Genomic DNA, 23,340 nt, shown 5'->3' with positions numbered 1-23,340 from the left:
TTCAAAACCCACAGAGCTATTAGGAGATGCTCAGCATCCCAGTATCAGCGCAGGGCTTGACAGGAGTGATTCAGTATCTGCTGAAATGGAAAATCACAGTGTTAAAGAGCAAAGACGGTGCTTCTTGCCCCCTCTTCGATATTCATTAGGATGTGATGCCAAGTCTTCCTGGGACCGATTGAGGACTTAGCACACCTGAGACCAGCCTGCTCTCCCCGCAGCTGGGCTTCCAGCCATCTGGTCTTTGCCGGCAGCCTGCCAAGGCCTCTTTCCAGCAATAGCCAAATGTTTCACTATCACTTTTCTTATCTGCTGCGGGCCGTGACTCTGGGAAAACTGAGGTGTGCTGAACCCCTTTGCGGCAGAGGCAGAAGCCATGGACCTGCCCATGGCTAAGAAGTCACAACACACAAACACACATACAAACACCAAAGGTCAGACCTTCCATTCAGAGTAGGGTCACTCCAAGGCAAACTGTTAGCTGAGAATTCGTCTTCATTTATTTGCACAAAGTTTGCAGGGAGACTATACAGTGTTGCCTGTTTACAAAGCATTCACTGTGATTTGTCGGCAGGGAAATCATATGACCTTGCATCAAGCAGTTGCCATCCCACACTTTCCAGTACAACCCCCTCTATCGCTTTTCCTTATTGCTAAAGTCTGGTTTCCTTGCACAAGAGCTCCCAATCAACTTTAATTTTGACATCCGAATTTGCCAATATGTGACTGAATCCCATCCAAAAACAGAGCAACAGTCTGAATGGGCCCTAGGGCTGCACCAGGAGGAAGGAAGACCTTCTGAACAAGAAAAGCATTTGGGGTGGGCAAGCTCCTCCCCCCCTTTTTTTGATCCCAAGAACATTATCTAGAGCTTCATGGATAATATATCAGGTCTTTCTGGCCTCTGTGGCACAGATAGTCAAACACTCCATGCAAACAAGTGGGGCCTAGCTATCAGTGGTAGAGCACCTGTTTACATGCAGGTTCAATCTCCAGCATCTCCAAATATGACTATGGTAGACGGCTGACAGAAATTCTAGAGAGCTCCTGCTAGTCAGTGTGGGCAAGACTGAGTGAGAGAGATTAATGGTCTGGCTCCGCAAAGGGTGGCTTCCTATGTGCCAAGGAAAACAAAACTAAATATTTGGTTCACCAGCTCAAATCAACATTCCTCTGGATACCAGAGGAAGGACTAAATCAGGGGTCAGCAACCTAAGGCCCATAGGCCACAAGCGGCCCAGGGGGCTGTTTAACTGGCCCATGGACCCCCACCACCTGCTCAGGGACCCCTGCCGCCCGATTGGTCACGGGGACTGCCTTCCATGACACTGGCTGGCTTCCTATTGGCTGTAGGAAGCTCCTGCAGCCAATGGGAAGCTGCACACTCCTCCTCCACACCGGAAATAGCATTTGTGTGTGCGTGCATGTGCGCATGCGCGTGCACGCACTATGGTGTCTGCGGGACCATGAACTGGCCCAGGCCACAAAAACTCTGCTGACCCCTGGACTAAATGGTCCCTCAGCATGGTGCTTCTTATGGTCTTCATATTGTGACACTTAAGCTGCAATCCTGTCTTGGGAGGAAGCCCCTCAGTTGGGGCTTATTTCTGAATAGGAATGTAAAGTATTGGGCTGTCAGCCTTGCTATCTGCCTTCTCTGGCCCCTGAAAACCAAAGGAGACTCGACCAGTCCCCCCTCCATGTCTTGCTGTTATTCTGGTCACTATCCCCAGGTTTTGCCTTTACAAAACCTTGACCATTACATGCAATGATGCATCCAGAGTGGCTGTGTGTCCTACTCTGCAGAAGACAGTCCTCTATCTGAAGGACTGTTCAGCCCAAGTCCAGTTTAAGCCTGAAGAAGCATGGAAAAGGAAGAGCAGGGAGCTGCCTCCACAACTGTGAGCGCCTAGACAGCTGACTGAGCAGGCAGGCAGCTCACCTGTCACTGCCTTGCTTTTCCGTTTAAAGGTTATTAATTGCTTCTAAATCTGCCTTTACACACCATATGCAATTTTTAATGCAAATATGCATCAATGTTTGGGCTCTTTTTGCACATGTGGACGCCTGACCAGCAGCCCTGTAAGTAAGCTAATTTTTAGCCTCTCTCTTTTTTTAAGGGAGGGAGGAAGTGGCAGCTGATCTGGGGACCAGTGGAAAAGATCCAGGGTCCAGCCCTGCTCTGTCATCCTGTAACAACATCCCTGTAGCTGGCATGCAATTAAGAAAGGGGAGGAACACATCTTTGGAACGGAGCCTCAGTCCCTGGCACCATCCACAACCCCCAGGTGCTCTCCATCAGTTTGGCCTCAGGTCTGATGAAAAGGAGCTGGGAGAGATGGCTCAGATCCTGCTGCATATGGAAGGAAAAACACCCTGTTTTACAAGCCTTCGTTCACTATTGTTTATATAAACAGGTAAATTGTTTCGTATCTCAATTAAAAACATCTGCCACATAAATGAATACCAATTAACTCATCCTGTTTTTAATTACTCTGTTAATTACACACAGGCAGCAGCAAGGATGGCATGGGAATAAGGGGAAGCATGCAAGCGAGAGAAGTCTCTCTCTCCCCCCCCCCCCGCCGCTGCCATACGCACACCAATTCACTGTTGGCTCAGATCTGAAATATGCCCAGCTAATGATGGATTAAGGTGGTGATGGCTTGCAGCCATTAGGAAAGGATTGGAAGGCACTACTCGGCTCTGCAGATGAGCTCAGGATAAGCGAACAAGTATTCTTCCTCCTCTTCCCCACATGTCCGTGCCCTCCCTACATCTCCAGAATATGCATGTTTCACCTTCCCTCTACCACTCTCCCTACCCGCTTTTGGGGATGAGCTGCCTGCTTCCAACAAGCTGCAGACGGCTTAAAATCACCTTTTGACTCCCTGGATTACATGGGACTTACACTGTGATATTTGCCAAAGCCTCTCCCCTCCGAAGGGGAACTTCTTGAGCACAAGCCACAGCGCAATGGACGGGAGCTGCACATGAGCATGTTCGGTGCGCAAGAGCGGGGGTGTTATCCAGATGTTCAGTTTTAAGTCTCCAAAACAGCTGAGTTCACTGGATACCCTATGCGTTCTACCCAGACACTATCTCTGTGGCTCTTCTGTGGTCAGGCATTTTATCAACTCCCCCCTCCCCCGCCCCACTTTTCATCACAGGGGAACTGACAAAGCGCCCTCCAGATGTTATTGGAATCCAATTTCTGTCAACCCCAGCCAGTACGACCGATTATCAGGGGTGATGGGAGCTGTAGTACAATAACATCTGGAAAACATCTCCCCCAAACCTTGTAGTTGCACAGGCCTGGCCTAAAGGCAGCACCTTCAGGCTGCTATTGCATTTGTGGAGCAGAGGTTTGCAGCACAAGTGCCATCATTTCAATTTTGTTTTACTTTTAGTGGCATGTGTGTTTTGTGTGCTGTTTACTGGCACACCTATTGAAACCAGGGTTCTGATGGGCTGGCTACAGTCTGCAAGGATAGCCTTCTAAGGGCACCTTCCACATCGCAAGTGAAGACATCAAGGAGGTGTCCTTGGTGGCCCAGGCTTCTGTTTTTCCCAAAATGATGGCAAGACTTTTCTGTTAAGAGATTATCAGGGGATTCCTTGCAAGGATAGCTAGTTTTTCAATAGAAAAAAAAAAAGAAGCGCCCTACATTTAAGTCCTTTACTGTAATTTATAATGTCACCCTGTAGGAACTTGATGGGTTAAAAAAAATCTAAAAGCACAAGAATGTGCACAGGGGATCGTTTTGCTGAAAGGTGTAAGAGCTCTTTACTTCGCAAAGAAGGCTCACTTATCTCCTCCCATATATTTTGCCTTTGCAGGAAGTAGGCAGAAGCAGTTGTGGAGACAGGTTTTCCCCTAACCCTGTACAGTGGTACCTCGGGTTACATACGCTTCAGGTTATAAATGCTTCAGGTTACAGACTCCGCTAACCCAGAAATAGTACCTCGGGTTAAGAACTTTGCTTCAGGATGAGAACAGAAATCATGCTCCGGCGGCACGGCGGCAGCAGGAGGGCCCCATTAGCTAAAGCGGTGCTTCAGGTTAAGAACAGTTTCAGGTTAAGAACGGACCTCCGGAACGAATTAAGTACTTAACCCGAGGTACCACTGTAATAGAAGAGCGTGATGGCACTGATGGACATTAGATTCAGGAAAGACAAAAGAAAGGACTTCTTCACATAGTGCGCCTTTGGCTTATGGAATTCACACTGCCAGTGATGCCTTCAATGACTCATAGAATGGTAGAGTTGGAAGGGACTGCAAAGGTAATCCAGGCCAACCCTCTGCAATGCAGGGATCGTTTGCCCAATGTGGGGCTCAAACCCACAACCCTGAGATCAAGAGTCACATGCTTTACTGACTGCTTTAAAAGGAGGCTTGGCAGATCCACTGAAGGGGGAGAGAATCCTTCAATGGCGATGTGTTAATTAGCTTAGCAATGCCTCTGATACTGGAGATAAAGTGTAGTCCCCTTTTAAAGCCATCTAGGTTGACAGCCACCATCCCTGCATCTTGTAGTACATCTTGTCGTGGTCTTCCAGATGCTGTGGGACTCCAGCTCCCATCCAACTCAGCCAGCATGGTCAATAATCAAGAATGATGGGAGTTGGAGTCCAGAAACATCTGGGAGGCTACAGGGTCCCTCCCTTGTAGTAGTAGTAGTAGTAGTAGTAGTAGTAGTAGTAGTAGTTGTAGTAGTAGTGGCATCTGGATGCAGCTGCTTAACTGGAAGGTGCTTTTTAAAACAACTACACAGCAGTATGAATCTCACCTAGGCAGATTGAGATGAAGGCCAGGAGGGGAATTTCACATTCCAGTTAAACGGAGCCCAACTTAACCGGTGCACAGCCTGGTGTTTCTGAGTGACCTCTCAGGCTGATCCCTCAGTGGGACTGGATTTCCCCCTAATCCTTTTCTTTCTGCAGGCATCCCAATTGTGGGAAGCATTCCAAGCAAGCAGATGGAGCAGTTGGAGTCAGGGTGTTATGGGGAGGGGGGAGGAGAGAGGGAGAAGAGAGCAAAGCTGTTGCAGTTCCTAGCATCAGCATCAGGGAAGGAGACAAAAGGCTATTCACACCCCTTTGCCCCCCCCCCAATTATTTTGCAAGCAAAAAGTTTCAGGCTTTTCAGCTGCATCTAAAAAAATCATTGAAGGCTTGCAGTTTTGAAATCATGCTTAACACACACACACATTTTTTTGTGCACAGGAGACATAAAACATGTTACAATCAAGGAGTGGTGATGGAAACCCTAGGAGGAAAGTAAGGAGGAGGAACTTTTAAGTTTGGGGTGGGGGAGTGAGTAATGGGGGAACATAGGTAAAGGTAAAGGGACCCCTGACCATTAGGTCCAGTCGTGACCAACTCTGGGGTTGCGGCGCTCATCTCACTTTACTGGCCGAGGGAGCCGGCGTACAGCTTCTGGGTCACCTGGCCAGCATGACTAAGCCGCTTCTGGCGAACCAGAGCAGCGCACGGAAACACCGTTTATCTTCCCGCTGGAGCGGTACCTATTTATCTACTTGCACTGCGTGCTTTTGAACTACTAGGTTGGCAGGAGCAGGGACCGAACAACGGGAGCTCACCCCGTTGCGGGGATTCAAACCGCCAATCTTCTGATCGGCAAGCCCTAGGCTCTGTGGTTTAACCCACAGTGCTACCCGCATCCCAATGGGGGCACATAGAGGTGTATAAAATGCCGACTCTCATGGATGAAGTGGATCTCATAATATTCGGGCCCATCCAATGATCCTTCAGATTCAGGGCAGGCAAAAGAAAGCACAGCACAGAGCTAAACTATAGAATTCACTCCCACAAGAGGTCGTGATGGCTTTAAAAGAGGGTGGAACAAATTCATGGAGGGTAAGGCTATCAATGGCTGCTAGCCACAATGGCTGTGCTGCACCTCCCCTGTTGGAGGCAGGATGGCTCCAAATGCCTGTTGCTAGGGCTCACAATGGGAGAGAGCATGGTTCCCCACAGATTCTGCTTGTGGGCTTCCTGATAGGGGCATCTGATTGGCCACTGAGAGAACAGGATGCTGGGCTAGATTGGCCTTTGTCCTGAACCAGCAGGATTCTTCATCTGGTCTTATTATGTAGCTATGTACTATGCCGAAAGGGAGCAGCTTAGTTCCAAAAGGTTTATTGAGATCATTACGACTAAATGGCAGAAAGTACTCACACAACCAGCTGCGCCCAGGAGGTGCAGGTTCAGCCCCACTAGCATGGCATTAACACTCCCCCCCCCCCCGTTGGAGTTCTGTCATCAGGTCTAACAAGACTGGGAGACCCGGGTTAAAACTGCCCATGGGCTGTGAAGCTCGCTGACTCTCAACCTAACCAACCTCACAGAGTTGCTGTGGGGACTAAATGAGGAGTGGCAGAACCTAGTTAACCACCTTGAGTAACTTGGGAGGAAAAGGTGGGATACAAATGCATTAAGGACATGAGCAAAAGAAATAGAATATGCCAAAGTTTGAGATTTTGAAATGCAAAGTCATTTGGCAGCTAGACTTTGGAGGCACTGAAAAGCTTTTACATGTTTCCCTATAGTAAAATGCAAACAAAATATGATTCATAAAACAAGAAAGAACAACAAGGGAACAACAAGTGTTAGCTCTGAACAGCTGCAGTGAGGATCCCCTGAAATTCAAGAAACTGTTAAGAACATGAAACCCAGACTTCCTTCTTTTCGACTCTCTTTTATCAGGATTTGGCCCTACGAGGATCAAGCTAAACTTTTCCCCATTGACTGTCTTTTGGCATTGGTTCCTAGGGAAATGGCACATTGCAGTCTTTGCCAACCTGGTGCCCTCCAGATGTTTTGAACTACAACTCCCACCAGTCCTTGCTAGCACAGCACACCAGGTTGGCAAAGGCTGCAATCTTAAAGCATTCAAAAACAAAGCATCTCAGCAATCTCTTCAGCAAGTGCCAAATTAACCCACATGAATTTTCCACCCTGGAGAGCCAAAAGCTCCAGTAGACCACTAGCAAGTAAAGGTTACTTGCCTGGATGCCACACCTGGATGTCTGCTGGGTAGCGAGGAAATGTCCATTCTCCTCAACCCGCTAAGAGGTGCTCCAAGTTGTGTGAATAATGCGGCTCCATTTCTAGTGGGAGCATCTTCCTGCGCACGGTGCGAGTGACACTGTGGACTGACAGACGTATCTTGGGTAGAGGCCCCTTCTGCGCCACCATCTTGTCAACTGTTACTAGGAAACGGGAGGACCAGGCAGCTGGGCCATTTCCTGTCAGAACAGGTGGGAAGCTGAGCCCTTAATGATCTCCTCACTAGACAAAGAGCTGGCTACCCAGCCAACACCACCACTGTTTACCAGCTGTCTTGTGCTCAGGGAACGCGAACATCCTCCCTGACCACCAAGAGTAAACAGAGCAACACGATCTGGCCTGGCCCTTGGGTGCAGCTGCAGAGAACCAGAGCAAGCCCCAACACGCTGGCTGGATCTGAGGTGGGACAAGGCACCTGTTTCCATGAGAGACACAGGGATGTGGCTCAGGGGTAGAGCATCTGCCTTGCATGCAGAAGGTCCCAGGTTCAATCCCAGACATCTCCAGGTAGGGCTAGAAGAGAACTAGGTCTTAAAACTTAGAGAGCCACTGCAAGTCAGTGTAGATAATGGATGCAGTACAAAGCAGCTCAATGGATGCAGTACAAAGCAGCTTCCTATGTTCCTAAAACCAAGTGATGGAAAACTTAGGAAAGTGCATCAAACACAGATGCAGGTGGAATTCGCAATTAAACACCAGCTTTTGTTTTTAAAAAGAAAGGTGCTGTGAGTCCTCATGGACCCAGAGAAAAGAACTGAAAATGGCAGCTATGCTGCTTCTCCTAACATTTAGAGTCTTCTCCTAAGATCATAGATCCTAGAAGTGATCTCAAAGGCCTGCCGGTGCAAGAGCCCCACTACAACATCATCCCTGTTAGTGTAGGTCACCCAGCTTCTGCTTAAAAACGCATAACAAAGGAAAACCCACCATCTTCAGAAGCAGTCTGCTTCACTGTCAAACCGCTTGTGATGTTGCAAAGTTCTCCTTAACCGTTTTGTCTCAGTCAGGAGTAGGGGAGCCAGGGACCTTCCAGATGTTGTTGGACTCTAACTCCCATCAGCCCCAGCCAGCATGGCTAATGGTCTGTGACAATGGGATTTGTAGTCCAGCAATGTTTGCACGGCCCACATATTCCCCCAGCCTTCATCTAAATCTCTGTTCTTCTAGCTTGAAGCCATGGGTTCAGGTCCTACCCTCTACAGGATCAGAAAAGACATTTGCTGCAACACCGATGTGCCCTTCCCCTAGCTGTGCTTAGAACTAAGACAAAGGAAGAGAAGAGGAAGAGGCTTGGTGGCTGGGGATAGATGGGGAACAGCCAAAGGTTTGGAACACAACATGTCACTGTGCAGGGAGGGTGGGGTATCATCCTGGCAGGAGCCCCAGGTGCCATTATTTGCTTCCCATATATTATCCATCAGTGGTGAAAAGTCTGCTTTCTATATGCCTCCTTATAAGGCAAGGGTGCAGGTTTGATCCCCATAACGGAGAGCTGCATATTCCTGCATTGCAGGGGGTTGGACTAGATGATCCTCAGGGTCCCTTCCAACTCAATGATTTTATGAACAAATGCTCATTTTATTATTAATTAGTTAATTAAATTATTCATTATTTAAATTTGTATACCACCCTTTATCCATAGATCTTTTAGCTCACAGCTTGGACCGATATGCCTTTTCTTTTCATTCTTTTTTTTTTTTTTTTTTTTTTTTTTTGCTGGAAACACTGAGGATTTATTTATATTTATCCCACCATCCCTCCAAGTGACACACATGGATATCACACTCCCTCCATTTTATTCTCACAACAACCCTGTGAGGTAGGCAGGCTGAGAGTGGCTGCGACTGTCCCACAGTTACCCAGTGAAGTTCACAGCACTGAGCTTTGAACCGGGGCCTCCTTGGTCTTAGTCCAGTGCTCTAACCCAGCTTCCGTCAGCCTTCAAACTATCGGGTGGGTATAGGATGAGGCTCTGACAACAACACCACATTACCTCCGTAACAAAGGCTGGACCCAGGAAGGCCTCCCTGTCTCCATGGGCACTGCATTGGTGACCTGTGAACTATGGACTAAATATGGAAACAGAATTGTTAGAGACCAATACTAAGAATCTGTCTAAAATGTATAACTTGTTGCTGAAATGGAATACACAGGATGAAACGGTTAAATCAGCTATGATCAAATGGGCACAAGACTTAGGTCATGATATTATGTTTGCTGACTGGGAGCAGTTATGGACCACAGGTATTAAATTTACGGCATGTAGTGCCTTGAAAGAGAATATAATGAAAATGATCTATAGGTGGTACATGACCCCAGTCAAGCTTGCAAAGATATATCATCTGCCCAATAACAATTGCTGGAAGTGTAATGAATGCGAAGGAACTTTTTATCATCTTTGGTGGACCTGCCCGAAGATTAAGGCCTACTGGGAAATGATCTATAATGAAATTAAGAAAATCCTTAAGTGGACATTTGTAAAGAAACCGGAGGCTTTTCTCTTGGGCATGGTAGGCCAAATGGTTCCAAAGAAAGATAGAACATTTTTTATGTACGCAACAACAGCAGCAAGAATTCTTTTGGCGAAGTATTGGAAGACTAAAGAATTACCTACTCTGGAAGAATGGCAGACCAAGGTGACTGAATTTATGGGACTGGCAGAGATGACCGGCAGAATCCGTGACCAGAGGAGAGAGACAGTGGAAGAAGACTGGAAAAAATTCAAAATCTATCTTAAAAATTGTTGTAAAATTTCGGAATGTTAAGATGTCAAGGGATTGGATATAAAGAATTACAGCTGTAAAAATTGAAATTTAAAAAACTTTAAAGAGAATTAATATAAAAAGGGATGAAGGATTGCTAAAAAATTTTAAAATAAGGATGCAGTGAAGGGGAGGTTTGGGGAAGTCGTGTTATGTTTGTCTGTTTTTTGTTTATGTTGTAAAATTAATAAAAATTACTTTTAAAAAAAAAAACTAAATATGGGAGCAGTTTTTTTGCATGCAGCGCCTGCACTCTCCTGCAGAGCTAATGCAGACCCTCTTCCTCCACTCAATTGTCATGAGAGCCCAAGCTGCTGCCACGGAATCTGTGCTTGCTCAACTCCTTCCTCCTACCCACAGGCAAGGTTCTGTTCCTGAGCCATATGCTGGGAATTAAGTGAGACACAATTTCCCCCTCAACATGGAAGTGGGGGGGGGGGACCTGAAAACAAAATGAAGCAGCAGAGTGCAAGGCTCTATCCCCTTGCTCTGACCTGGCCTCCCCACATTAGCAGAGGAGCTGAAGATTCATTTCAGGGTGGTGATGATGAGCCCCAGTGACTTGTGGAGGCAGCTCTGGTTAGGCAGAGGCAGTGATGAGGAAGGCAGCCAGGGGCAAATTGGGGTGGGGGTGGATCATAGATCTGTTTAAGCCCCAGAAAGAAACCAAAGCAATATATAATTGGAGCGGTGTGTAGTGATGGATGAATCTGTCACTTTTAGGTTCCCTCATTTCCCCCTATTTTAAATTCAGCTCTCCACATTTCAGCAGCAACTCGTGATTTTTTAAAAAAATACTCATGAAAACTCGTCAGCATCTTAAAACACACTTTTTTTGCATGCAGTGTAGCAAAATTTCTGCAAGCAATTTCCCCTAATGAAATGCATTTGTATGTCCTTTTCACTAATGTGTGCATGTTTGTCCACAATGCTTAGCTAGAGAGCTGCATCACAGAAATATGGAGGGGGGGGTAAGTTGTGTTTTGGTTCGTTTATTGATTTGAGGAGTGCAAATTAGGCTGTTCTTCAATATAATGCAAACAAAATTGAATTTCTTCCCCATCCCTAGGGGTGTGTCTGGGCAGAAGCAATGAAGGCTGGTTGCTTCTTGCTTCCTCTCGGATTCCTGCCTGCTTCTTTCTGTCAGCCTCTTCCCTGTGCTTAGAGCCGCCTTCCCCAGCCAGTGCCCTCTGGCTATTTTGGATGACAACTCCCAACAGACCCAGCCAGCATGGCCATGTTGCCTGAGGCAGATGGGAACTGTACTTCAAAACAGCCAGAGGCCACCAGGCTAAGGAAGGGCAGCTTAGACCTGGATTCTTCAACTTTGCCTTCCCCCACCCAGATTTTGTTGGACTACAACTTCTATCACCCTTGGCCATTGGCTAAGATGGCTGGGAATGATGGGAATTGGAGTCTAACTATATCTGGGGACTCAAGATTGAAGAATTCCTTGCCTCTGTTCAGCCTGCTGCCCCCCTCTTTATCTTCCAAGTCCATCAATAAACTCTTCCTCAAATTAGGAAAGCTTCTAATGCTCTTCTTCCCCAATGTCTACCACTATTATTATTAGTTACAGGTAGGTAGCTGTGTTGGTCTGCCATAGTTGAAACAAAACTAAAAAACTAAACAAAATAAAAAAATAAAAAAATTCCTTCCAGTAGCACCTTAAAGACCAACTGAGTTAGTTCTAGGTATGAGCTTTCGTGTGCATGCACACTTCTTCAGATTCTTGGTATCTGAAGAAGTGTGCATGCACACGAAAGCTCATACCTAGAACTAACTCAGTTGGTCTTTAAGGTGCTACTGGAAGGAATTTTTTTATTTTTTTATTTTGTTTTGACCATGGCAGACCAACACGGCTACCTATCTGTAACTGGAACTAAAAAACTAAGTTTGTTATTGGTATCAGCTTTTGTGTGCATGGTATCTGAAGAAGTGTGCATGCACACGAAAGCTCATACCAATAACAAACTTAGTTGGTCTCTAAGATGCTACTGGAAGGAATTTTTTAAATATACAGTTTATATATAGTTTTGACTATTATTATTATTATTATTATTATATCACCTATATTATTATTAATTAATTAATTTATATACTGCTCATATCCAAAATAACTCCTGAGCAGTTGACAACTATAAAATCAAAACATAATTGTAGAATTGGAACCACCAAAAAATAAAATTCAACCTGCTGAAGGTGGGATATGATTGTTCCATTGGACGCTGAGCATTCCCCTCCCCCTGTACCTGTCTGCCTCACCTGTGACTGTCTGGTGCAGCACCTGAAAAGTCTCTAGAGGAGGGGATGCTGTAGTTACTGCATTGTGTACACAGCACCTGACCCACCAGTGGAACTGCACCAAGACATGAGTAGTAGATGCCATGTCCTGGGCAGAGGGAGAAGGAGCTACTGGTGAACCTGGCAAAGGGTTGGTTCCCCAACTCACATCTGCCAAGGCGAGGTGCATTTCCTTCCTTCCTTTATAACATTTGTGCCCCAACCTCTCCATCAGAACTGATCCTCAAGGTGGCTTGCTAAACTTGAGAATGATCTGCTGAAAAAGCACAATGGAAACAAACCCATTGAGAACAGCCTAGAGCAACATTGTTTGTTCAAGAGCCCACCAAATAAAACTGTGTTCAATTGCTGCCTAAAAGCCAAGAGACATTAGGGAAGGAAGAGAGATGGCGCTGAACGGATGTATAAAACTATGCCTAGTGTGGAGAAAGTGCATAGAAAAAAACACATTTTCTCCTTCTCAGAAAACAAATAATAATAATAATAATAATATTTGATTTATATCCCACCCTCCCCAGCCGAGGCCGGACTCAGAGCGGCTAACAACAATAAAAATAACACAATTTACATAAAATCACTAGAACCCAATGGAGCCATCCAAGAAAGCTGAATGTTGGAAGATTTGGGATAGATGAAAGAAAGGACTTCTTCATGCAGCACATAGTTAAACTGTGGCATTTGCTGCCACGTTGGCCACTATCTTGGATGGGTTTACAAGAGAATTAGTTAAATTTATGGAAGATAAGACTATTGAGGGCTAGTAGCCACAATGGCTATGTTGTACCTCCATTGTCAGAGGCAGTATGCCCCCAAATGCCAGCTGCTGGGAATCACAAATGGGGGACAATGCTCTTGCACTCAGATTCTGCTGGTGGGCTTCCCAATAGGGGCATCTGGTTGGCCACTGTGAGAACAGGATGCTGGACTACATGAACCTTTGGGCTGAACCAACAGGGCTTTTCTTAAGGGGTATTTCTGGAGAGAGGATTCCTCAACTGGGGAGCCACCACAAAGGAAGCCCTGTTCCAACCTCCTAGGCACTGAAAATGAAGCAGGCCCACTTGTGACCACATCATAGGAGTTGGACGGGATCTGGTCCAACCCCTTGCTCAGTACAGAATCTGCAAGTACAGCATCCTTGACAGGTAGCTTGCCCAGCCGCGCTTATCTACTTCCAGTGAAAAAGAGCCCACCATATCCTGAGGCAGAATGTTCCACCATTCCAGAAGTTTCTCCTAATGCAAGAGTGACACTACCACCAAAGCAGGACACCCACACCACAAGCGCTGAGTGCTTTATCTCATGTACTGAAACCAACTGGACTGGTTGTTTACTTCAGCACTGATGAGAGGACAGCACCCTTAGGGACTAAAGGCCATAACACAGTAGCCCACACAGCTCTTGTTTTCCAACACCTCCCTGAAGCTCCAGCTCCATCATGCTGGCTCCATCTTCTCCATGACAGCCCTTAAGGTATTTGGAGACTGCTTTCGTGTCTCTCCCACTCCCCCACCCCCTTAAGCTTCTCTTCTCCAGGCTAACCACCCCCAGCTTTTTCACCCTTTCCTCATCCAGCCCTCACCATTCTGATCACCCTCCTCTCAGTTAAAGTCCTTCCTCAAATGACCTGGATACAGCACTCCAGATGTGTCCTGACTAGTGCAGAGCAGAGCAGAGCTATTACTTCCCAAGGGCTAAATGAAGGGTTTGCCTGAGAGATGGCAAACCTGAGACAAACACAGGGGTGGAGGAATTTGTTAACAGGTGCTTGATTCTTCCGTTGAGTCATCCCTGCAAATGCCCTTCTCACTGCTGGGCTTACCTCTGGTCTAACAGCACAGCTGGGGATCATGAATGGGGGACCCACAAGTAGTTGAGACATATGCAGCAGGGGAGAGTAAATAAACCAACAACTCTTGCCTGCTGATTTCCCTCTGCAAATGCTCCTGCAATTATACCACCTCCTTAGTTTGATCTCAGAAAGCAGTTCCACCATGTGCTGAAAACCAGGAATTTCACCTCTGTCATGACCTTTGCAGGTCCCTTTAAGCAAGGCTCTTTTCACTCTCAGCCTATGCCCTGCATGGGGGGTGGGGTTGTAATAGCACCCTACCTTACAGGACTGTTGTTAAGATTACTGAGATAATGTAAAAGGGGAAGCATTTTGCACACCAGAAAGACTTGACAAAAATGCTCAGAATTTAAGGAAGCAGTGGCTGGTGCAACATAAAACATTCATCTCTTTCCCCACACAATGGAGTGTTCCAAAGTGACTTCCAGCATAAAATACATTTAAACCCTGCAATAAATAAAAATAAAACACATGACTCATCCATGAATATTTATAAAAGGACAAATCCTACCCAACCTGGCACCAAAACAAACCAAACACACACACACACACACCCACACACCCACACACCCCTTCCATATTATTGGTCAAAGGCCGGGGCAAACAGAAATTATTTAGCCTGATGTCTAAAAGAAGAGGACTATGGTGTCAGGCAGGTTTCCCTGGGGAAAGCCTTCTGTCAACTGGGAGTCCTCAATGAAGGGCTGTTTCTGTGTTGCCACCCTCTCTACTTCCCTTGAAGGGGGCAGACAGGCGGACAGAGAAGGGCCCCTATGACAAATACAGCATCTAGGTTGGTTCATATGGAGAGAGGCAACCCTGAAGGTACTGTATTGGAATCCTGAGCTGCCTAAGGCTTTATAGGTCAGGGAAAGCTTCTCTAGGTCTAGACACTTGCCTCACTACAGCATTTGTGGAATATTATCTTCAGGATGGAACAATACATTTCTCTACAGCCCAGAGTGTATCTGTTACAGCTTCAGTTTGCAAATTCTCTTTGAAAGTGCACACACTTCTAGTGAGTTGAGAAGGCTACATAGAATATTGCAACCGTTCTTGCAAATGTTATTTTGCATTAAGGTACCTTAATGCTTAGGGTGTCCGTCCAATTGCCGTATGTGAGAGGGGACTTTATCTCCATGTCAGAATGGCTAATGATGATCTCAAACATTTTATCCTCTTCCAATAGAATGCAGCTTGGCTCACTTATCTGAGTGATCTGGATTGTCTGCTCAACCAAAAAACCCCAACAGTAGCCAAGCCTAAGTTCTTGCTGCTAGTAACTACTGGTGTTCACCTTCACCATTCCTACCCTTGTTTTCCTTTCTCTGCATTCCCTTTCTTCTACTATCCTACCCACTGTGAAATTGTAAACTCCCGGAGGCAGAGACCTGCCCTGTGGAACTCTGTTAATGTACATTGATGGCACTACATTTTCATGCAGTGAAAACTTGTCATCTTCTTCCTTCCCGCCCCTTCTGATTGTGGCACGCTAGCTAAGGCAGGTGACATGGCAGTGCAATAAGAGAAGATCATTTTTGGTGATGGACTTCATCTATGGAACTTTCACCCTGGGAAGTTTTCCCAGGAACCTGTTATCTTACCTTCCTAGTATGAAGGAAACCATTTTTCATTTCCCCAGGCTTTTTAAACCAAGTTGAGCTTTGAAGTTGTTCCTTTTTGTGCGGCTTTTTTCTGCTGTTCTAAGCTGCCTTCCTACAGCCACTTACAGGGAATAAACCCTGCTGAACTCAGTAGGACTTCTGGCTAGACATGCCTAGAATTGCACCGTTAATCTTGTTCTTTTATTGCTTTTAAAAATATTTTGCTGCTGAACCTTGTTTAAGCAGCCTTGGAAAAGTGTAGTTGACAGATGTTTATTCATATTGATAATAGCAATAGCAATATGGATTGCCATATGATCGGGAACTTCCTCAATAACTAGCAGCAGCACAGGAAAGGAAAAGACGAGGGCAGTGATCAGATCCTTGTCGGGAGAAGAAAGACAAAACAAATTGAAATAATGTGTGCTATTTTTAAAGCGCTCTAAGCCTGAGTGTATCTCTCACTTTAGAAACTGTGACTGCAACCCCGACCTTGTCTACTCAGAAGAAAGTCCCACTGGATTCAATGGGTAAGTAAGGTTAGGATTACAGCTAAGTCAGTCTCCAGGGGATGAAAGTGACTCTCTGTCCACAGAACCAGGTCAGAAAACAGCACTATGAACAGGTGGAGGAATTTGTGGAGAGCCAGCTTTTGGGCTGGCAGGGAGATGATCCAGGCAGCTGAGCCAGAACTTCAAGCTGGTATGACCCAGGACCATGAATTAAATACTTCTGAAGACAACTCTGCACACAGCTGGGCATCTTGGCTCCTTATTCAAATTAGGCCCATCTGCCCAGGACTCTCCCAGGAGCTCACGTAGGAAGCTGCAATATACCGAATCAGAACATCAGCCTCTCCAACTCAGGCTTGTCTGCAGGGGCCTTCTAGGGTTTCAGGCAGGGGTGGGTCTTTCCAAGCCCTGCCTGGAAATGTTGGCACATGGGACCTGATGCATGCAAAGCTGATGCCTAGCTCCTGAGCCGCAGTCCTTCTTCAAAGTTAAGTTTATGCAGTTGTTGCTTCAGCCTGATGTGGATCTCGGAGAATAACAGGGACACTGTTAATGGTCTCCCACAGAGCACACACTTTTAAAAAAGAAACAAGCTGAAATCCTGACCCCTTCCAAAACAACGGGGAAGGGGGGCTTTCTCTAATTGAGCCTGTGAAACGTGCGCAGAGACAGCCCGCCCCTGCCCTCAACAGCTGCATTTCATTCATTTCCCAGCCCAGCGGCAACCCAGAGAGAGCCAAAAGTTATAAATAGCCATTATGTCATTGGGAAAAAAGAGAAAACTCTCAGCCCCCACCCCCCAGAAAGCAGGGCTCTGTGCAACAACACAGGATCTTTGCTAGGTCCCCCAGCAGTTCAGTATTTGCTTTGATATTGCAACAGCCACACCCAGTATCAATCCTTATCACCGCAAGTGGAAAGAAGGAGGATGGAGGCCTGTTTCCTTTGGGTGGACTTTGAAACATGGGGTAGGGGAGAGGGATGAATGGGGGGGGGGGAGAGAGAACCTGACAGACTATGTGACCAGATGCCTAGTTCTGATTGGTTTCAGAGATGCAGGTCCTTTAGTGCATCCTTGGAATGCGATGTTAAGCACTTTCTGCAACCTATAGATTCCTGTTCTTCCCATTGCCGCCACACACCGCTGTGTAATTCTGAGGCTTAGTTCATCCCCTCAACAAGACTTTTGAAGATTTTGTGTTAAGCGTAGTGTCTCAGAGATTATGGCTAACAGCTTCAAAGCTAACAAATTTATCACAGCAGAAACTTTTGTGGGCTAGAGTCCATTTCACCCAGTTCTGAATTGGTACGCATCCACATACTATTTGCAACGGAAAGGCAGGCCTATGACACTGGGGTCAGCCAAAGTGTTATGGGCCTGCTTGGCATGAACCAGTACAAGACACCTTTCTGCACAGCCCACAGCACTTGCTGCTTATCCTCCAGCACTCAACAGAGGGGAACAGGGATGGTGAGGGATGAAAGGATATGAGAGCAGAGCACAGGAATGGAGAACCTTAGACTTGGGGGCCAAATGTGGCTGCCTTTCCATCTTGCCCTCAGAACTCTCTCTAGGCCACAGCCTCCCCAACCCTGCTTCACACCTTCCTTGAGTGTTTTTGCCTGGCTGGAATGCATCCTTGATCACAGAACATGCTTCTTGCTTTCCTGCAGAGGGGTGAGTGAGTATAGAAACAAGCAGAGGTAACATTGTCATTCATTGCTCCACCCACTTTACCTCCGGCCCCTCCCACCACTTACGAGTGACCCATGGAAGGTTACCAAGAAAGGTATGTGGCCCTCAAGCTGAAAAGATTTCCTCTCCTCGGCATAGCCCAACCACCACCTGTTCCTACCCACTGCTGCAGTGCACAGCCATCCTGGGATGCCCCCTTCAGCAAGTCCAATGCATGTGCCTTTTCCAGAGTTCTAGTAGGTTGTCTCTCAAGATGCATTTTCATCATCATGCAGAACAGCACACACTTTTGAGTGAAGATTTTCCCTGTTTGCACACTCTGTGGTCATGCATCTCAGTTCTAGGCGGTTCATAACTATGCTTGACCTGCTTGCCAGCTGTCAGGCACCACAGAATCCTTTAACACGTGTAACTCCATGCACACAAAATGACCATTGATGTGGCTTTTCCCAGGGAATGAAGAGAAAAGTCACACACCCCAAATACTCCTAAAACACATACCCTCCAACTTTTCTCTGATGAAAATAGGGACGTCCCATTCCATAATTATCATTTTACTATTTATACCCCACACATCTGACTGGGATGCCCCAACCACTCTGGGCAGCTTCCAACATGTATAAATACATAATAAAACATTAAACATTTAGAAAACTTCCCTACAAAGGATTGCCTTCAGATGGCTTAGGGGGTTGGATAACTCCATATCTTCCAACATTTCTCTAGTGAAAATAGGGACATCCTACCATACTCTGCAACATTTCTCTAATGAAAATAGGGACATCCTAAGGAAAAGTGGGACATTCTGGGATCAAATCAGAAACTGTGATGGCTTCTCTAAACCAGGGATGTCCCTGGAAAATAGGGACACTTGGAGGGTCTGAAAACAACAAATCCTTGTATTGTACAGTAATTCCATCCAAACCTGTAAAATTTAAGAAATTTCTGGGCCCAGCCCAACCTAGCCCAGCAATGTAAAGCACAGCCCTTGACTTACCTTCCAAAGTCTCCTCTTCTCCATCTGGCACACTGCCATTGCTAGAAGGTCTTTATGCTCAGGAAAAAGGGAGGATCTCTCCTTCCTGTTTCCTTGAGTGCTAAGACCTTCCAGCAATGGCATTGCCATTGCACCAGAGGGAGAAGAGGCACCTTTGTCAGTAAGGCATAAGGGTGAGAGGAAAAGGTGCCTGATTTTGGGAGAGGGCTGGTAGGCCACTGGAACTGGCTTCATGAGCTTGATGCAGCCCACATGCTGACTGCCCTTGATTTAAGCTTCCCACATTTTCTTCCCAGTCTTAGCTGCTGCCACCCAGCTTAGCCAAGAATGCTGCCGCTTGACTCATTTGCAGAGTGTGGTTGCTGAGTAAAAAAAAAGTCTGTCTTCTCAGCTAATTAACATATGAGCCATTTTTGAGCAATGAATTGAAAAGCAATCCATGTTGCCCCTGTGTTCTCATGGAAGCTGCATCACAGTGAATAATGTCCTTTACCCACTTGGAGGGTAATCAGCTCTCATTCCCAATGCACTTCTGGGACCACCGCAGCTTGCAATATATAGCCATCATATATTTGGAATGCCAAGATTCAGCCCACGGTGGCAAAACTGACATGGTGATGCTCGGCTCCCCAGGAAAGTTAGTAGTGCTACTCAAAAAAATAAGTGTTGTTTGTTTGTTTGTTTGTTTGTTTTTCCCACATCTCCCATTGAAATAAATGGGATAAATTCACCATGGTTGACTTAACCTTCTCCAGATTGAGGTCTGTGAATATCTCAAATAGGGTTAGGAGGGTGCAGTCTGCTCATTATAACTGACACTTCAAAATCCCAGCAAGAGAGCTTTGCCTCCTTATCCATCTGGGTTTGGTCCAAATCCCTCCAGTTCATTCCTACAGGAGTTGCATGGGAGAGTGTCCCAGAGATGGCGGGTCCCCCTGGGTTTTCCACGACCCTTGAATAGAAAGGCAGCGTTTTGCTTAGAGTGCTTGTGGGTTTGTGGGGTGGTAGATGAAATCTACTCCCTTTGTTCTTTAGAAGGGCAAAAATATCTGGAACTGGAGATTTGGAAAAAACAAAAGAAAAAGAAAAACACCAACCCCAGCCTCACAAACAGATGTGTAGCTAATTTACTGAGACTGCAAAGGATTTAATCTAAAGTGGTTCATGACACAGATGCAGAGTCCAGATTTGTAGCTTGCAACCTAAGTTGTTTTGCTGGGCTCACAACTCCTTTGTCCCAGAATTTATTTTCAGTTACAAGGCTGAGCCCAGGGATGGGGGTAGCCACAACAAAGAAGACAATACCTCTGAGCATGTGCAAAGTGAAAAACCCCTTTCCCAGTGGAGCAATCACAGCCAGCTCACTCATATGGGATTATGGGGTTGTGAAATATCATTTCTAAATAGTATTGAGCTTGACGGTGGTGAATGAAGGGAGGGACTCCCTTCCAGCCCACTTCCTTAAGCACATTGATTTATTAATTCTGCCAAGTCATAATCATGGAGGTTCATTTGTTCATATTCTGCAGTCCTGCCCCACGGACAACCCCCTTTCTATTCACACACACTTTGCGCCTAATTTCTAATATGGAAAGAATTGAGATTTTAAGACTCTCTGGAAGTCACATTTTCTGGGCTGGAAGTTCTGCACCCTACACTGGGTCTGGGAGTTACTTAGGCCTTGCCCGTTATGAGGATGCAAACTCTCTGCATACGCTCAGGGACATGTCTTTGATTAATGTTCATGGGCTCAAGGTCTGAAGCTGCGAGCAAGTCTGGCAATGCGGAAAAAACAAATCAGGTGCAAATTGGGGTCTGTTAGATATCTTCCCAGGCCTGGCAGTGTGTGTATGTGTTTTTTTAAAAAACCAAACAAGACAAAACCCTAGCGCATGGATGATTACTCAGCCAGGATACTTATTTGAAGTATGCAATAATCATTTCCTAAAAATTACACTGTCTGGACTCAACTTAGATAAGAAGCTCCTCAGGCAACTTGTAACCAGGCGGGTGGGAAAAGTGAGGCAAGAGTTGTTCGTCTTCCTTGCACAGGGTTCACACAAAACAATGTCCGAGTGGCTTTGGTGGCCCATGCTAATTAGTGGCTCATTTGGGTTTCCTGCCGTTCTGCCCGATGGTTCTCAGCAAGACTCCCTAAAAACCACATCAGAGGTTCTACGAAAACTGCACCCCACAATTTCAAAGCTGCTCACCCCTGGCTCGTCCACCTCCAGCTTTCCTTTCCCTACAGAAGGTTTGAGTTGCCAAATCGCACAAGTTAATGCCATCCAACTAGTGCAAGAGGAAAGAGGCACCAGGCAGGTCTGGGTCAGGCTCCATCCACTCACCCTTCCAACCATGCCAATTAATGTCCCCAAGAAACTCTGTCTGCCTTTCCCCACAAAACACACACGCACATTCTGCGCTTGGACATTTCCTCTAAGGAATTAACTATCCAGCTAAATTGAAGAGGATGGTGATGTCTGCGGAGCACTTAACACAAGGGATCAAACAAAGGCGTCCTTAGACGGGGCAGAAGGGAGCTTCCTGCAACGGGACCGGAACCCCCTTCTTCGTTACACTTAAACCTCTCTCCGTCTGGGTGGAAAGAAAGGGGTCTTTGGGGTTCCTCTTGCAAGGCGACGGAGTTGCGGAGCGGTCAAGTATCGGGTGCTTCCAATGACCCTCGATGGGGTCCATACCAGCCTCTCGCATTGGCTTTGCTGAAGCGGCTGTCACTTGGGCAGCCGCCGGGTCTATAGCAGAGCGAGCGAGGACCACAAAAGTAATACATGGTCTTTTCTTCAGAAAACAGCCCCAGCAGCAACAACAGCAATTTTGGGGGTACATCCAAGGTACAGGAACCATCACCAGGTCAGGGGGCACCAGGCGCGCGCGGCTTCCCAAGCCCAGTCAGGCTGTTCTGCCGCCCCGTGTCCACGCAGCCCCTTCCCCACAGTGCATTCAGGAGACCCCATAGCCAACCCTCGGGGAAATCGTTGTGGAGTATTTGGCGAACCTCCCCAAGCGTAGCGCAGGGCGGTTCAGGGGGCGCACATCTGGCCACATCTCTCTCTCTCTCTCTCTCTCTCTCTCTCTCTCTCTCTCTCTCTCTCTCTCTCTCTCATATCTCTCCCCCCGCTCCACCCTTCGCCTTTGTTTGGAAGTGGTAGGATAACGGGTGGTGGATCCAGCCCGGTTTTGTTTTTGTCTTTTGCTGGTTTGCGCCCCTCTTGCCCGGTTGAGATCCGGACAGAGGAGGAGCGCAGTGGACCTCTTCATCTTTTGGGACAGTTCAATGAAACCACCGCTACAAGCATGCCCGGGGAGTGCGAGGCGGGGGGAACACAGCTGGGACACCCAGAGGCCAAGGGATGCCCGTCTCCCTCTCCTCCAACCGCAAAAACTTCACCAAAAGGTCAAAATAACAAAGGCAAGAGAAAGAGAAGACGGGAGTGCGTGCTGGGGGGGGGGGTTTCCCCTCTCGACGACATTTCTTCGGATCAGGCAACTTAACCGACCTCCCACCCGCAAATCGCTCTGTTCCCTCCACTTCCCATCGCATCCCTACAGCCGGAAGGCTAGTAAGCTCTGTAAAAGAGAACGGAGCGGAACTTACAGTCCTGAGGTCGGTGGCGAGGTGAGGTGAGGTAATAGTCCCAGGAGAAGTCGAGGAAGGTGGCCAGGCGACGGACAGTTCCCGGAGAACCCAAAAAAAGGGGATGGGGAGAAAGAAAGACGGGAAAAAGAGAGGGAGGGGAACCAGTTAATCCAAACGGGGTTCCCGGGCCCCCAAGAGGCTCATCGACTGGGGCGAGGGGGCGCCCTGAGCAGGTGTGATCCAAGTCCTGGCGATGCCCAATGCGCCCCTCGACGTCCCAGCGGCGCGCCTTGCCTAGCGGTCCCTTCCGCCCGCCTGCCTTGGGAGAGGAGCTGTCCGTCTCTTTTCCAGAGCCCCTCCAAGTGTGGCTCGCGACCCAGAAGCGGCGTCGGAGGAAAGCGGGCGTCGGCGCTTGGCTAGCGCGCCTACTCTCCGGCTCTTTGGTAAATGGCGCTCCCCACGCCGGGCGCCGGGCTCTCCGCTTACCGGCTGCTGCTGTCGCTGCGGCCGCCGCCCTCCGCTTGCCCGGGCAGAAGCCTGGCTGCCGTTGGACGTGGCCTCATTCTCGCTGCCCCTTCAGGCCTGGCGCTGGGTCGGGGCCATGGGGTGAAGCCAGCCACGCGGGTCCCAGTTGGGGCAGTGCGCAGCGAGGGATCAGCTAGGTCCCTTCCTCGACGGCGGGCGAGTGGCCAGGCGCTGCTCCCTCGCCGGCTTCGTCGCCTTTTACCTCCTCCTCTTCCCTGAGCTGCCTTCCAGCTACTGCAGCCGCCTCCGCCTCCTCCGCTCGCCCCTTCGGTGTGCCATCTGGCGAGGGACACCCCGCCCCCCCCCCAATGCCCTCTCCGCCGCTCGGCTCTCGCTCGCTGCCGTCCAACAACGCAGCTCGGCGCCTCTCTCTCCTTCCCGAGGGCTCCGCCA

At 47.6% G+C, this 23,340-nt stretch overlaps 1 protein-coding gene across 5 annotated transcripts in view; it reads right to left on the bottom strand.

Annotated features, from left to right (window-relative positions):
• CBFA2T3 (CBFA2/RUNX1 partner transcriptional co-repressor 3) overlaps window positions 1–22,978 on the bottom strand; it is a 67,667-nt gene extending 44,689 nt beyond the window's left edge. For 3 of the 5 annotated variants that reach the window (XM_081872064.1, XM_081872065.1, XM_081872067.1), the window contains exon 1: window positions 22,441–22,978. The gene's annotated coding sequence lies outside the window, so the exon portion shown is untranslated. The remainder of the gene's footprint in view (window positions 1–22,440) is intronic. The other 2 variants (XM_081872063.1, XM_081872066.1) reach the window with 1 other exon arrangement.
• Between the last annotated feature and the right edge of the window lie 362 nt (window positions 22,979–23,340).

Source organism: Podarcis erhardii (genome assembly GCF_964252035.2).
Source record: "Podarcis erhardii genome assembly, chromosome: 7".
Lineage (NCBI taxonomy): Eukaryota > Metazoa > Chordata > Lepidosauria > Squamata > Lacertidae > Podarcis > Podarcis erhardii.
Note: the sequence above shows the minus strand (reverse complement) of the source record. Positions and strands in the feature narration are given on the sequence as shown.